This window comes from Canis lupus, chromosome 7 (genome assembly GCF_003254725.2).
Source record: "Canis lupus dingo isolate Sandy chromosome 7, ASM325472v2, whole genome shotgun sequence".
NCBI classification, from domain to species: domain Eukaryota; kingdom Metazoa; phylum Chordata; class Mammalia; order Carnivora; family Canidae; genus Canis; species Canis lupus.
Window position 1 is genome coordinate 52,076,941 of NC_064249.1, and position 16,449 is coordinate 52,093,389.

The 16,449-nt window shown below is 38.1% G+C and overlaps 1 long non-coding RNA gene across 7 annotated transcripts in view; it reads left to right on the top strand.

Annotated features, from left to right (window-relative positions):
• The first annotated feature begins 10,659 nt into the window (after positions 1–10,659).
• The window catches only part of LOC112647839 (uncharacterized), a 39,403-nt gene continuing 33,613 nt past the window's right edge, over positions 10,660–16,449 (top strand). For 6 of the 7 annotated variants that reach the window (XR_007412077.1, XR_007412076.1, XR_003128518.3 and 3 more), the window contains exons 1-2: positions 10,660–10,843; positions 11,425–11,556. This is a non-coding gene — a long non-coding RNA (uncharacterized LOC112647839). Of the gene's footprint in view, positions 10,844–11,424; positions 11,557–14,644; positions 14,993–16,449 lie in introns of all 7 variants that reach the window. The other variant, XR_007412078.1, reaches the window with a different exon arrangement.

The following is a 16,449-nucleotide window of genomic DNA, read 5'->3' on the forward strand; positions in this document are numbered from 1 at the left end:
ATGTAGGGGGAAATCCAAGAAACATCATCATCTCCACGGCTATGTAGGTTAGTTCCAGAAAGTCCTTCCAATCCAAGAGCCCATCCCGAAATATGTCTTACAGAATGTTTGTGGAAGTTACAATACTTGAAATGATTTCCTTAAGCTAACAACTTACTCCTCCTCACAAATCCCTAATTTTTCATCAATAATCCAAGATGGCTCTACCATTTAGGCAACCTTTCCTCTTTGATAAGTGGCTCCCACCAATTGATATCCAAATACTTAAAATGGGGCTTCTTGTTGGTTTCTTTACCTATCCTCCACCAAGACACAAAGAATATTCCCATTATCATGTCTGGACAAATGGTGAGAAAATCTATGTTTCTTCAATTCCCAAATGTTTAAATAGTCCAACGTATCTTAATTCTTTATGATACACAGCCTATGTACAATTATTCATTGCAGATTACAAGTACCAAATGGGGTCAAAATGGAAAATTCTGTGTTCCATGATTTAATGAGGTTTGAGGTATACTAGAAAAAACAAACCCATAAATAAGATAAATAAGTAATTATACTAATGTGTGGCAAACATCGCTATTATGGAAGAGTGTGCTATTGGAGCACAGTGGCAGCTTGCCTAATTCTTGAGGGGAGGTCAGACATGTTATTGGAGGAAATTATTGATTTTCAGGAAAGTCAATGATCCAGGAAAAAAATGAAGACACTGCACTGAGTTAATGCTGTGGTCATGGTTTTGGAGAAGAGGTGACATACATAGATCTTGGTAGTAGTTAGGATCATGAAAAGTTTATAATGCCCCAATTTTCTAGGACCAAAGATAAAGAACATGGGAAGATGTGATACTACCACATTACTTTGTTGCCTTGAGTGAGTCATCTACCTTGGTTTCCTGACTTGATAAATGATAGGGCCCAGCTTGGGTACAAAGGTCCTCAGGATGTTTAAACATAAATGAAACTGAGAAGCTATTTTCACTATCTTAAAAACCTAAATGAAAAACAGACACTGATGATATTGTTTGAGCTAATGTTTTTTTCCTTTGGGTTGGAATTATAAAAACACTAAATGTAAATTTAATTAGTTCATTCTGATTCAAGTTCTGATGATAAACAGGTAGGTTTATGATACATTAATAAGGAAAACAAATAATTAATGTATACAATACTTTTGTTAACTAACATTGTCCAAACATGGAATTCATGGGTAAGTTATAAAGAGAGAATACTTGGAGATGAGGACCACAATGAAGTCGACTTATAGTCCAAGTTTTACAAGCTTCTCTGAACTTCTTATAAAAACATACTCTTCTCCTGAAACATTTAATCTAGTTTTAATAGTGCAAAATATTTCAGAAGGGGTTTTCTGAGAATTTAATATTAAGGACTAACTGGATGGATGAGTGTTTGAGGTCAAGGCGTTATGCCACAACAAGAGGGAATCATGGTAGCATCCACTTAACATATTAGAGACTAGATTTAGAAAAAAAAATGTCTTCTAAAAAGGACAGGGGCAAAGTAAAGACATAGTTTCTCTTCTTGAATTATATCCTTTTAAAGCAGGAGTGACCTTAGCAATCCTCTAAAATAGCCTCCTCTAAATGTCCTCTCCTCGTAGACTGGGACAACCATAGAAGTTACATGGTTTGCCCTGTATTATACATTAGATGATGTGAAGGCAGAGTAGTAGAAGACTGGACACAGACATGTTCTATAAAATGTTCTCCTTCCTGCATCTACAAGATTAAGAAAAATATGCCTGTAGGAAAAGCATAAGCAGGAAAACAGAGAAAACCCTTCCTTACATCTAGTTATTTGGCCACACAGCTAAATGAGAGAATATATACCTGGAGGTAAACTTTACGACAAATGACTCTGACGGAGTGTAAAAATATTTTGGTTCCAAATAAAGTAACAGTGGCCTGGGGATCGGGAGTTGGGATTTTGAAATTAAATGAGGGAGCTGGAATTTTCTTTCTGAGAAATGAATAGTAGGAGTTGATAAAAGTATGTAATTATACACTTAGACGGACTCTTCCTTTAAATCACACTTTCAAAGAGCATATTTGAATATACTCTCCATTGGATGTTATTTATGCTAATCAGCTTTAATATATTCTTTAATAATAATGCCTAGATTAGAAGGTTTCTTTTTTTTTTTTTTTTTTTGGGAGAAGGTTTCTTATTGTAAGATATGGATCTTCGATGAATCGATTTGTGTGTGTATGACTGATGTAAGCTCTGCTACCTGGTGCCACTCATGAACTGTGAGCTTAGCTTTTCATTTTGGTTTTTTTTTTTTTTTTTTTAGTGGCTGAATTAACAGCTTTTGTAGATTGACTACAAATCTAAAATTAAAAATCAATGACAAACACAAGAATTTTTAAATGGATAGACATTGGTTATTTAATTCATTTGTTCTCTGGTTTAGTCAGTTAAATTCTGCAGTTTATATTCTTTGAAATACTGAATCTTCTAGATATTGATTATTCACACTTTACCCCCTCATTAGCTTTTACCTGCGTAAGGGCTAAATAAATATCCTCACAGTATTGGTAAAACTTTCTTCAAGAAATTTGGCCAGAATTTCTCTGTCTCCAAGGAGCCAGGAAATATAACATTTAATTAGCCTTTGTCTTTCAATAAGAATACGTACAGAGAGCAGTAATACCATTTTCTTTAAAGAATTTTGAGACAATAGCTTGTGTCTTTCAAGCTGACAGTGTCACTCCTGCAGAATGAATTTCCATGGAAGATAAATGGAAAGTCACTCTCGTCATATCCTGGAAGTATTTGTTAAAGCAATAATGATCACAGTCTAAGCCATTGCCCCTGGGATTAATGAGAGTCCAGGAGGAGTTGATGGTCCAAGATGCAGAGAAAAGTCATTAAACTCCAAATAACTATTAAGTCCCCAGTAATTCACTGTGGCTAAAAAGGCAAGGCAGGCATATCATAGTGATGGGCCTGAGAGGGACAGCCAGAGATGGGTGGGTTTAGTGAAGATGTGAATTTTCCAGTGTCCATGAAAATGACTGCTTCTGTACAGTTAGCTATTTAAAGGCATAGCTCACCTTCTCAACTCCACATCAATTGTATGAAGCCGAATGATTCTACCTTTGTAATAATATGCAGTGCGATCACTCCTACTTATATAGAATGATCACTAATTTTTCTTTATTTTTCTTCATTCTTTTTTTTGCCATTTATTTCCGTTCTTTTTTTTTTTTTTTTTTATTCATGAGACACACACAGAAAGAGAGAGAGAGAGAGAGAGGCAGAGACACAGGCAGAGGGAGAAGCAGACTCCCTGTGGGGAGCCTGAAGTGGAACTCAATCCCAGGACTCCAGGACCATGCTCTGGGCTGAAGGCAGACGGTCAACTGCTGAGCCACCCAGGGACCCCTATTTCTGTTCTATAAATACCCATTAATATCTAATACTTGAATTCTTATACATTATGAGGATAAACCATGAGTAGCAGATAAACAGCAAAAATTTATTCTCTAGTGTCTGTGGCAAGGTCTTCCCCACTTTAGTTGAACTAGATATATGTAGAAATGTGTATTATACTCTGAAATTGAGGGAAAATATGAAGAACTCTATTCATCCCCCAAAAAAACATTTTTAACAGGAGAGTTCTAATGATAAGAGTGAATAGCCACACCAACTCTGTTAAAACTGAGCTTACGGACCTCATCATACTTCTTTGTTTCTGATTCTGCTCCAGGTTCATTTAACATTATCTCAGGAGCTTATTATGTGTCCAGAAGGTACATCGGTGAATAAAACAGTATGGTTGTTGCTCTGCACCTCTTTTTTTTCTGACAAATGATAAGTTCTCTATAAATATTAACTGACATTATAATTATTATTATTATTTATTATTATTATTTCCCAGATAAGAGGGATGAGACTTGGTAATCCAACCATGCTCTTAGTGATGGGTACCACTCCTGGAAGTATTGAATACTTTGTTCCCACGTCAGACATTCCTCATTGGGGTGGTTTAAAAATAATTATGGTAAATTCTAATTTTATTACCCCAGAAATATATTAAAAATGTAGATCTTTTATAATTCCTTCAATTAACAGTAGACACTTCTTGATTACTTTCTAATTAAATCATTTCACTCTAAGACTTGGTAATTACAACAAGAAGTTATTAAAATTAGAAAACATTTGCTAACTCAGTACTTTTGATTATTAAGCTTTTGTCATTTAATACTGCCAAACAGTCTATGAAGATATATAAGCAAAGAAACTGATTTTAATGTCTTAGCTGCAATAATTAACTACAGGTGTCCCAAACAATGCAATGTTTCTTTCTTATCACATATTTTCCCGAAAAATCTATTGTTCTTGTCACCAATTGGATTTTTTCCCTTTAGCCTATTAAACCATATTTTTCCCCCTATATTGCTGTTCTTCCCATTGAAGAGAATAATATCCTCAAATCCCCTCTGCTTAGATATTTAATCTTTCTTTGGTGCCCTGATGAAAATATGTCCACAGCTTATTATAAGAATCAGAGTTACTCTTGCCTTTGATGGGTTTATCTGACTGATCACCACATTACACTCTATAGGACAATAAACTTCCCCAATGAGATACATTCCTAGAAAGAAAAACATCCATATTGCTGGGGCCTGGGAAATGCACTGTGTGATTTCATCTCAATATGTCAATAGGGTCAATTTGCTTTCATCAGATTTTGTAGGAGGTAGCATATCTTTTATCTTCAGTGACTGGTTCTTACTGGGGTGGCGAGAGGTGGGGAGAGAGATTGTTCTTTCCTTTAGACAAGTCACAAAAAAAATTAAAGGGTGTATTTCTGTCTTGCTCATTGCAAGTCCGTGTAAGCGAGGGGTATCATCATCACTGATAGGAAATGGCTTTTGAAACATAAGATTGGATTCATAGAACCAAATGATCCCTGCAAGCTATGATCACTCAAAGTAAATTCCCCCAAATGTGATTCTGAAGCATAGGGTGAGGTGCTAATGGCTGTCTATTGGAATATTGGTTTGACAAAATGCACCTAGAAAAGATATTGACAAGCTCTTCAGTGTTCTAGCAGGAAAGAGATTCTTGAAATCAAGCCCATTGCTCCTCTGCCTGCCTTCTGCTAGGAAACCAAGGAAAGGATTGAACAAATTCATCACCCCTTAACAAAGCAATAAGTGAAAACTGATGAGTCCCTATGCTTGATGGAAACATGGTATCCTGTTTATAGTGAATAACAGCTCTTTACACTCTACACTGATCAGAGAACACCTAGGGAATAGTGTTCTATTTGGGGCACAATCTTTCCCAGAGGACAATGAGAAATACCCAAAGGAGGGGAAACATGGTGTGAAGAATGAAAGGGAGAATAGAATAGGAAAGCTGAGCCCAGTAATGGAAGACTGGAGAGTGGCATGACAGGAACACTGTGGTTGCCTTCAAATATATAAGGGGTGTCACGGTGTGGGTGGCACTACATAAAGGAGCAGAGGACAAACTAGGACACATGAGTGGGAGTCACAGGGAATCTAATTTAAGGTCCAAATCAGGAACAATATTCTTCTGGTGGAATTAGCTATTTCAGGCAGTGGTGGACTCTATTGGAAGTACTCAAGCAAACCCTGGGTAAGATGTTGAAAAAGCAATGAAAGTTGGATAAATGCCAGCTTGATAAAAGAGAAGAGATGTGATATGAGAGAGATAGAACACAGACTGAGAACTAAGAGCCCCCTGCTCCAAATCCAACTCTGAAAGTATACAGTCAGGACAGAAATCTAGATTTAGCCCAGGTTTACTGTGCGACTGTGGCTAAATTACAAGCCAGAGAACATACTAGCTATAGCAGACTCCTAGAGGAATTAAGGAGGAGATTTGAAGTCTACAGATGACCTTTCATAATTCTGCCTTGTTTGTAAGAATGCATTTTTAACCCATAAGGGTATGTTATAGGTACACAAGTAACTAATGAAGATGTGTACATATTGCCTCCATGATATAAATGCTTACATGGCTATGATGTGTACATTCTGTGTAATTGTGGAAGGAAACAAAGAAAAAAAGAATTAGACAAGTATCAGCTAAGCCATTCAGATCTCAATTTTTTAAACTGTAAATCAGGCCTACTTATTATAACAATTAATAACATCAGAATGAAAGAAAATATTTTCCTTTAAGGCATAATATACGTATATTTATACAGGCATTGCCAATTGTTACGCTAAAGTAGGAACATACTTTTAAATTACTTAAGCAGCTTTAGTCCACTCCTCTTCTCTGAATCTTTATAGTCTCGTATGTGAAAGGAGGGACCACATGTTGTCATTTCTGAGGTTCTTTATTTTTTGGTTTTCAACAATAGAACCCATGATCATGAATATGTACACCCAGTATACATGTGTGTCAGTGCATCAGCTATTATATGAAATGCAATGCCATAGACCATTTCATTGTACTGGTTTTGTCAGTGTGCACCACTGTTTTTTCATCCCTAGGACCCTAGAAGATGAAAGTGTTGAAGAACCTTGGTAAATGCCTTGATCCACTAAGGAGATTCACAACTTAAGCTTGATATTTCTTGAGTTTTAACCATGCTGAGATAAGCTCAATATCTCTATTTCTGCATTACAGTTGTAAAGAAAACAATGTAAATCTTCCCAAATGGCTTATTTACATGCCTTTGAGATACAAAGTCATAGAATATTAAAGTGGCAGGGGGGCTTAGAGGCCACCTAATCCTAACCCACTCATTTGACAATGAGGACTGTTGAGATGCAGAAATATTAAATGACTTAACTAAGGACACAGTTACTTTGGGCCAAGGCTAAAGGTAGTTTTCAGGGCTTCTAATTCCTCATCAAATTTTATTCTTTCATTTAAATATGTCACTTGCCCATTCATATTAATTGGTTTTATGGCTTTTACATTTCCATTAAAGTTGTTGACATTTAGTTATTGAATCACATGTTAAGTAGAAATAATTTCAGAAACTATCTTGCTTATTAGTTTTGCCCAACATATTTTCTGCTCATCTCCATATCAGTGGACAGGAAGAGCCCAGGACCTGAACTTTCTGTGCCTTCAATGAAAACATCTCAAAGCTGAGGTATAGAAGTTGTAGGCCTATACTCAAGAGGCGTGAGCAAATCAGCCAGGACATTAATGTAATATGAACTGATGGCAGAGGCCACTCCAGGAGCAAACAGCAGTCTAGGTGGGAGAGTCTGTGGTCCATGATGGGAAGAAGGAGTAGGCTATTTTGGCTAGAAAATGAAACATATATACACAATTCCCAAACATCTGATTGTTGTGTGATGAGGACTTGTTTGTCCAGCACCCATCCAATCATTTGGAAAGTTATGCTAAAATCAGAATTGCTTCTCTGAGTAAGAGTCATATTCCATCCAAGTAAGAATTCTGACAGAGCACTGAGAGAAAATTTGGAGAAAATCCAGATGGTTCCCTTAGATTGCCAAAATCAAAGGATTTATAATTTGAAACGAATATCTCTTCAAAGCCTTGAATGATCCAAATTTGATTTCTGATATTGTTATTAATTTTCAAGAAGCTGGAAGTTTGGTTTTTCTGAGTGAAACTAGTCAAGTGTGATAATCAAAACAATTATTAATGTGTAGAAAAAATTGAAATTGAGCAGATGGTTTGCCCACATGTAGGTACAGTGTTTGATGTACATCATTTCAAGGAGATGCTGTGCTCCTTGGCTGGAATTGACCTGGGGTGGTTGGGAAATGATGTGGGGCTTGGATCAATATAGACACAAATCAGTTCTTCAGAATTTCCAACAACTTATGACCCTCCATCTGGATTGGGAATATACAGAATGATTGTGGAAACAGAACAGTTCTCTATCTGGCCTGACCTGCTGACCTTCTAGAAGTTCTCCCATAACTAACTCTACTCTCACAGGTAAAGGAGAGGAAGGACAATAAATAAAACCATGTTTCTAAGTAGACCCCTGACTGATACGAACCCCTCCCCTGTGTGGCTAAAACTGTAATACTGCTAGAGTCAGAGAGAATCCCCTGAAATGAATTCTTGCAATTTATTGTATGTCTCCAGCTGAATCTCTCCAGATATGCCACTCCCCAGCTTGGGGAATGAAAGCTTCCTTGTTAATGTGGCCAGAGTATGGTACAGTTGCCTCTAGTCACTCATCAATCCAAATTATTTGATGTGGTTTTAATTAGCCCAAACAAGAGACTCAGTAGTTATTATAACTCAACTATAGAAAGAGGAAAAATCAACTCTTTGTTTACTTCTGGTGCCCTGGACACATGAAGACACACCAAAATAACTGCTATTTATTTTACAAGATGGAAAAAATATTGACTGCCCTCTGGTCATAGAAGGCATTTTCTTTTGGGATTACAAGTGCAGAGATGAATTAGGTACACTTAGGATCAATATCTGTTTCTCTTCTTGGCTCAAGATGGGATTTGTCAAAATTCGAGAGCAGCTTCTATTGAGTGTCAGCTACAAATCCTTCCACTACTGAGTCATACACCTATTCAGGTTGAAATATAAAAGGCAAAGGCCTTTTTTGGCTACAATATCTGGGGTCAGGATACTGAATCGCCTTTCTGCCTTTTCCTTTAATGAGCTTTAGTTTGATGAAGTGACCTAACCAGCACAGAAAGCAAGGGAGTAAAGGGTTTGCTAGCAAAGGACAGTGACTCCTGGGGATGGAGGGAGATGAGGCAGGAGCTCTCACTGTGACCTAACAGGGAGTGAAAGAGGGAAGCAAGTGGGCAGAAGAAACTGTGGAGAAATTACTCTGGCCAAAGATGTGGTAGGATAGATGAGGAACAGTGGAAAGCAGAATACAGGAGAGAAATTTGCATTAGTGCTGTCTAATTTTTAGGACTGAAACAATTCATCAATGCAATGCTCAACATATTTACTGTCCATAGGGACTTCAAGCCTTGGAAGATGTCTCTGTGCTTGGGGATAGTTTAGGCAATAAGGTCACTTGGCATACCATGGGCTTAGACAGTGAGAAGCAGAGAAAGAATTCTTAAAAGTATCTCAGGCACTGAATGGAAAAAAATCAGAGAGGGAAACAAACCATGAGACACTCTTAACTCTGAGAAACAAACTAAGGGTTGCTGAAGGGGATATGGGTGGTCAGATGGGGTAACTGGGTGATGGGCATTAAAGAGGGCACGTGATAGCATGAGCACTGGGTGTTAAATGCAATTGATGAGTTATTGAAAACTACATCTGAAACTAATGATGTCCTATATGCTGGCTAATTGAATTTAAGTTTTAAAAAAGTATCTGATACATTCCTATAGCAGGCTTTTGGAGATTTTTATTTCAGAGACTAGAAGATAGATGGACATCAGCTAATCAAAAAAGCACAGGTACAGAAGAGACAGCTTAGATTCACTGTGTAGAATCACATTCTGCACATCAAGAATGTACCAGAAGTAAATAAGTGTTTCATGTGGAATCAGGAAACAGAAAGAAGAAAGAAAAGATGAGGTCTCTGACGTAAAGAAGCAAGTCTTTGACTGGGGAGGCAACGCCTGTCACAAGGCTGTACAGAATAAGGCATAACAAAAGCCATGGATTGATAGGCAATAATCACTGATCACTAAGCAGAGTTGCCACAAGTGCTGAGAAAATCAGACAAAGAAGACAGCTATGTAATGTGGGGTAAGAAGACCTCTTTGAAGAGATGAATTGTAAGCTAGACCTTGGATAGAAACTGAATCTAATTCCAGTGTTTTCTTATGTTGTGTGGCCACCCCTAGTGAAAATCAGTGGTTGTTGCAATGGTGCAAAGTGATATCTGAGGAGGTCTTAACATATAAAGTATTGTTAGCTCCTATGGCAGTTGATCTCAGACTGCTGTCCTTTTGAAAATCTTATGATGATTTTTTTTATTTTCTTTTTTCTCTTTTTCTCAGACTGTTGCCTGCCATTTTCAGATTCTGTCATTTTTTGCCTGTGTTCTTCTAATTTGCTCTGGACTAGGAAAGCGTTGTGAGACTCTGCTAAATTCATTCATTCAACCCTGAATTTAGGGATTAAAGATGAAAAAATCCATCAGAAATCCAGAAGTCCCCATAAAACCAGACATCTGTTTCATTTAAGTCTTGATGTGTGGCTAGTTTTTAAAATATTTTCTCCTGCGTAACACCAAAGGCTTTAGATCCATTGTTGCCCTATCTTTTAAAATAATAAAATTGCTCATAATAAAAATCAAAGCTAAGCTTCCACAGAAATGTGAGGGTGAAATATTGGGGATCTATTCCTCTATTGCATCAATTACCCACTAATTTAATAATCTAGCCTAGCCTTTCTTCAAAAACAGTTCTCAGACCTCAAATCCTTACTTAAGGGTAGATGAATGGCATCAATTAAATATGTTGTTACTCAGATAATCTGCATGTTAACAGAGATGTCTGAAGTTATCAAACAGAAGTTTTAATGGGGAGTCTAAGGTTTTTGAAATTGGTGAGTTTTGAGAGTGAAGAACTAGAGAGTTCCTGTTACACTTCATCAGGTATGTGGCCTCCCACCTTCTTTCTGCCACACTAACAACCAAGCAAAGGGACTAAATCATTGTCATGCATGTCACAATGGGGCTGCTTAGTGATACACATGACTGTTGGGTGCCCGAGGAGGATCTGCTCTTTTACTTCTACTGGACTCAGCTTCCCCAGATGCACATCATGATAATACCCGCTCTTGTGTCAAGAGTGTGACCTAGAAATAATTCATTTATTTTCAGAACAGGATTTAAGATCCTTCAGAGAAGAATACGGTCTGAGTTTAACGTAGCTGCTTGGCCTTCCGGCTGCCTCTTCTTGGTATTACACAGTGAAATTGACTAGGACATTTCCAACTGAGAAAGACGTGTCTTTGGGTTAGATTTAACCATACAGGAGAATTAATATAAAGCGGTAATGGTTCACAGGCCAGCTCACTCCTCCTTGAAATTTCAGCGACTGGAAAAATTAGTCTCCTGTTTCCTTTCTGTTCCCTTTTTTTAATTATAACTTACTGAGGCACTCGCTAATACCCTTTAATCTCTTTTAATAACTACCGTATCCTCGGTTTCTCTAAGCATCCTTCTCAAGGCATCCACAAATCCAAGAATGCTCTTAAGATTGACTGACTGACTGATCTCTCAGCTCTGTTGATTTACTGACTCGAGGTTTATTCCTTCAGCCTTGGCTATACAGGGATAAAAGGAAGAATGAGGATATGAACTCTTTCTAGAACCAGGAAAGGGCTTACCCTGAGGAATTTTGGGAAGAAGACCCCCTTCCCACACTTCCTTAATGTTTTTTTTCTCTCTCAGAGCTCTCATAAACACCCCACTTAGCATCTCCCCTGAGCCTCACTCTTTTCTTGGGTGAGGGGATTAATAAATTCTCTTTCTCTTAAGGCTTGTACATATTCAAAGAAGACCAAGTTATAAAGGAAAACACATCTCTGCTGGAGGAGACATAGGCACCATGTCAGGCCCACAGAGGATAGATTTATGGCAACTAGCCCAGCTATGTGCTCACAAGTCATGGTAAGTAAAAAACCACCAAGTCCTTCTTCTTGTAACAAATGGACACATTTTGAGTAAATAATATTGAGCTTAAAAATGAGCCCTTAAATGCAGAAATCATGGAACCTGGCATCAAGCTGCCATCACCACCCTTCTCTACAAAGGGAACAAATGTAATGGGAGGGCATAACAAGGCAGAGCAAAGCAATGATGCCAGCAATCAAGTATTTATTGACACATCTACTCTGGTTGGTCCAGTAGGGGATAAAATATGACCCACAAGACAGGACTTCCATGTGTGACATAAGAGGAGAATGACAGGCAGTGTGTAATCAAAGCTATAGTTTAGGAACTAAGTACTCAAGAAGGTCAATGAAGGAAGATTAACAAGGATCTATGCATTCAAGGAATGTTTCCCGAGACTTGAAGGGTGCTTAATGTTCTTGATGTTTAGAAACAAGTGAGAAAATGAGCTTTAAAAAAAAAGATATCTGTGTAAATATGGAATGGGTACATAGGAGGAGGACACCAGCCTATTAAAGCAGACTGGGTTAGAGACACTTGAAAGGTACAGAATATGGATCCTCTAGAAAGATATTTTAGATGTAAAAGCCAAATGGCTGATTTGATTATTAGGAGAAGAAAGTGTGAAGTCATGCACATGTATGACACATATTTGCTTCACCAAAAGAGACTTATTTTTCATAAGCTAACGCAGTCAAGTTCTGCCCAAGAGAGCCTGGAATGTACGTAGGGTATACTTTTGGTACCCACTATCAATGCTACACACAGAAATCCCACATTTCCCAAGCCTCCCTCCCTGGCAGTTCAAAGACCCTCACTGGACTGTACTTCTAGAGCAGCATTATCCAATGGAAATACAAAGAAGCTACAAATGCAAACCACATATGTGATTTTAAATTCTAGTAGTCACATTTTGATTTTTTAAAAAGATTTTATTTATTTATTTGAGAGAGAGAGAGAGAGAGAGAATGCACACATGACTGGGGGATAGGAAAGGGGGAGGGCTGGATAAAGGGAGAGGGGAGAGCATACTGCCCCCTAAGGAGTGAGTTGGATGAGGGGCTTGATCCCAGGACCCAGGATCATGACCTGAGCCAATGGAAGACGTTTAACTGAGTGAGCCACCTGGTGCCCCTGTTAGTCGCACTTTAAAAAGTAATAAGAAACAGGTTAAATTAATTTTAATATGTTGTATTTAAACCAATGTATCCAAAAAATTTCAACATGCATTCAATGTACAGCAGTTATTAATGAAAAAAGCAGTTATTAATGAGATATTCTGTACTCATTTTTCATAATACATTTTCAAAATTCAGTTCAATCTAGTTATATTTTAAGTGCTCAACAGCCACACATGGCTAACAGCTACCATATTGGAAGCTCAGCCATAGACCTGGCTATTTCAGCCTCTCAGGTCACAGATCCCTTCAAAGCCTAGTTCAAAAAACGAATTCATCCTGAGACACTGCTAAATATAGCCATCATTTGCTTGATCAGCCCTCCTAAATAATATTTTCTTAGAGTGGGAATTTTCACATTCCAGGGCAGCTTATTGAAACAGACCATGTGGGCAGGGAAAATATGTTTGGCATTCAAACCAGACTGAGTAGATGGAGGCCTGCATATGAAATTCCCATTAAATTCTGGAAGCCTCCCATTCCCTCCAGTACTTGCAACAGGTTCCTTCCCATGTGTGGTTTTGCAGAGGTTGGTGGGAAGTTGGTCTGGGTGGCTCTCTACTCAAAGGATTCTCCTAGAACTGCTGGGTCTGCTACTAGCTCCAAAATGACCCTAAAGCACTCAGGAGGCCTAGTGTCACATAAACCTGTTCATTTCTTCCCTTTCTCTGAACAGCTGGTCAGTGCTACCCTCTGGCCACCTTACTTGACCTGTGACTGATCTTTATACTTTGTAAACTAGTCATGGAAATCTCCATGGGCTCTGGAGCCCAAGTCTGAAAAGCAATAATTTTTGTATAAGGTCAGGGAAAGAGAATTCCACTGCTCTAAAGCAGGTGCTAATAATGTTACCTTGGACTACATTAGAGAAAGAAAGATGGCTTGACTATAGGAATGGACACTAACTGGACAGACAACTCCATGAGGATCATGGCTGAGGTTCTGGATGTAATGCTTTAAAAGGAATTTGAAAAACATGAGAGTGTTGCAGAGAAGACACATTGGCCAGAAGGCAGAAATCTTTAAAGTAGACTTTATAAATATAACTGTGCTGGCTTGAATTTCAGCTCCTGCTGGGCCACTCACAAGGTGGCTGACCTTGGGCAAATTGCTTGACTTTCCAAGTCTTGGTTCTTCAAGGTAACCAGGGTTATAAAAGCAAGCTCAGAGGATTGTTATGCAGATACACTTCACTGGGTGCCTGCCACAGAGTGTTTTCAATAAAACGTGGCTATTCAATAAAAATATATAGATGATTGATATATTGTTAGCTAGCTAGTTTAGATAGATAGAAACAGAGAGAGAGAAAGAGAGAGATAGAGAGATAAACCCAGCAGAAAAGAAAGGCGCAGAGGACCAGGGACACAGAATCAGGACACAGATACACAGGGCACTCACTTGCACACATAGACACACATGCTTATATATGCGTACACATGTACATATAAGCCTTGTGTATGCACATACACCCCCGTCACAAGTATGCCCACCTATACACATACACACATGTATGTACAACCTTTCTTTGACACACTGAATCTCAGAAAGTTATCCTCAATCTCCAGGCCCTGCACATGGTTTTCTGCTCCAAAACATCTTCTTGCCTTATGACTTCATAGAGTACTGTGGCCTCCTATATGCTCTGCCTTATAGCTCTGAAAGAGGAAAAATAAAATTGTTACCTTTTTGGGAAAGGAAGTCTTTGCCATCTCTCTACTCAATGTGGCCGTCATTTGACTCTCTGACCACCTGATCTCATAGGAATGGATTATGCCCTTGGTTATAAAACAGCATGTCCCCTCTCCAGAGAGCATCCAGAAGTACTTAGTAGAGACAGTAAATTATTGGTTGTGAGGCCCCGATGCCTTGGAGTAACCAAATTCTCCTTCTTCATTCACTCACTTCAGATACTACATGAACCATGTGTAATTAATGCCACGACTACATTCATTGCCATATTTTTATTACCACAAAACATAGAGGGGATGAAGGCGCTGTATTGAAATAGCATAGCCAGAGGCAAGGCAATTCGGTAGAATGTGTAAGAAGAACCAAAAGAGGCAATCTAACAAGAAATTACTTGACCTCCTGTGTGTTGGTTGCTATGAAGTCCACAAGAGAAAGGCATGGCCCTGACCTCTAGGTGGTGAGGTGTCCAATTCATGCAAGTGAAAAAGCACTACGAATAACACAGTGCTGCTCCTACAAAGCCGAACTGATCCATGCTAAGTGTTTACAAAGTATCTGGCTGTTTGGTGAGTATTTTGACACATTACCGAATTGAATCCTCATAACAAGATCAGTTAAATATTATTCCCCATTTATAGATGAAAAAACTGAGAATTAGAGGATTAACTCACTTGCTCCAGGTCACATAAATCTATTCAAAGATACCAATACCCTAAAATAGCAATGGAGTCAAAATTCCAACAGAGTATTTGAGAGTGTGCTTTTAACTGAGTATTTGAAATTTATTCAGAATAACCAGATAATAGAGCAACAATTCTGTTGTTCCTCAGTATTTTCCTAATGCCTTATACAGTGTTTTCATGAAACACGTGTAGTTCAACATTGAAAGACAGTGTGCAGAGCATGGGGATAGGGAGATGAGGTATAAAAAAAAGAAACAAAAAGAAACTACTTCTCCTCAAGGCAGCAACATCAACTGTGGGTCTGTGGCATTCCCTCAATAAATACCAAATAGGAAGTGATATGTGCAATAATGGGATTGCCATTCTCCATAGTAACAGGAATAGCATTATGGAATCCACAAAAGAGAGAGGGTTTGGGAATCAGTAGATTCCATATCATCACTCTTCTGTTGCCTGTTGGGAGGCTCTAAGCTTAATCTTAACTGTGAATCAGTCTCTCTCTCTCTCTCTCTTTTTCTCATGACCAGCTTATGGTGTACTATAGCAGCCCAGTGCTGTCCCCTTTCCAGTGAGCATCAGTCCCCTAGGAATCCTGGGTTAGGATGAATTCAAATACAGTCTTAAAATACCAGACTGCTCATTCTGACCTACCCTCATGGGGCTCTGTTCTTCCTCTCTGTAATTGGCTTTTGTTACGCAATACAAACCAACCACAGTTACGTCTGTACATGTCTGACCCGCAGGTGGTATGGCCAAGTGACCCCAAAACAGCATTGACATTTAGAAAGGCCTCATTTAAAAATAAAATAAAATAAAATAAAAATAAAAATTAAAAAAAAAAAAAAAAGAAAGGCCTCATTTGCTTAGAACACATAGAAACCCTCCAGGGTTAGGAAGTGTTGTCCAAACCTGCTTGCTATCCTACTCAAGTGCCAGAGTCACATTCTGAGGAGTCACTTTTGTCATCCCAAGAAGGATAGAAATTTCTTGCATGACTGAATTGTGAGTTGACCATTTCCTCTTCCTCCTATTTATTTTGTATCCAAATGCATAAGATAGTAAAAGGATTCAGGTTACTTTCTCCCCATCAAATACATGCAAGATAAAAATGAGAACTAGATGATGGAGATAATAATTGATTGATTGATTGATGAAAAATAACCTAGACCATGGGTAGTCACTTTCTTGAATTTAAAAATATATATATACCTCCATAAAATTATTGAGAAACAATCATTATTATCAATACTAATAAAAATAATGAGGTTATCACTTTATTTCTCTGTGGCTGCTTCCTAGATAAACTATTAGCATTTTTAATGTAAAATCATAAATATTCT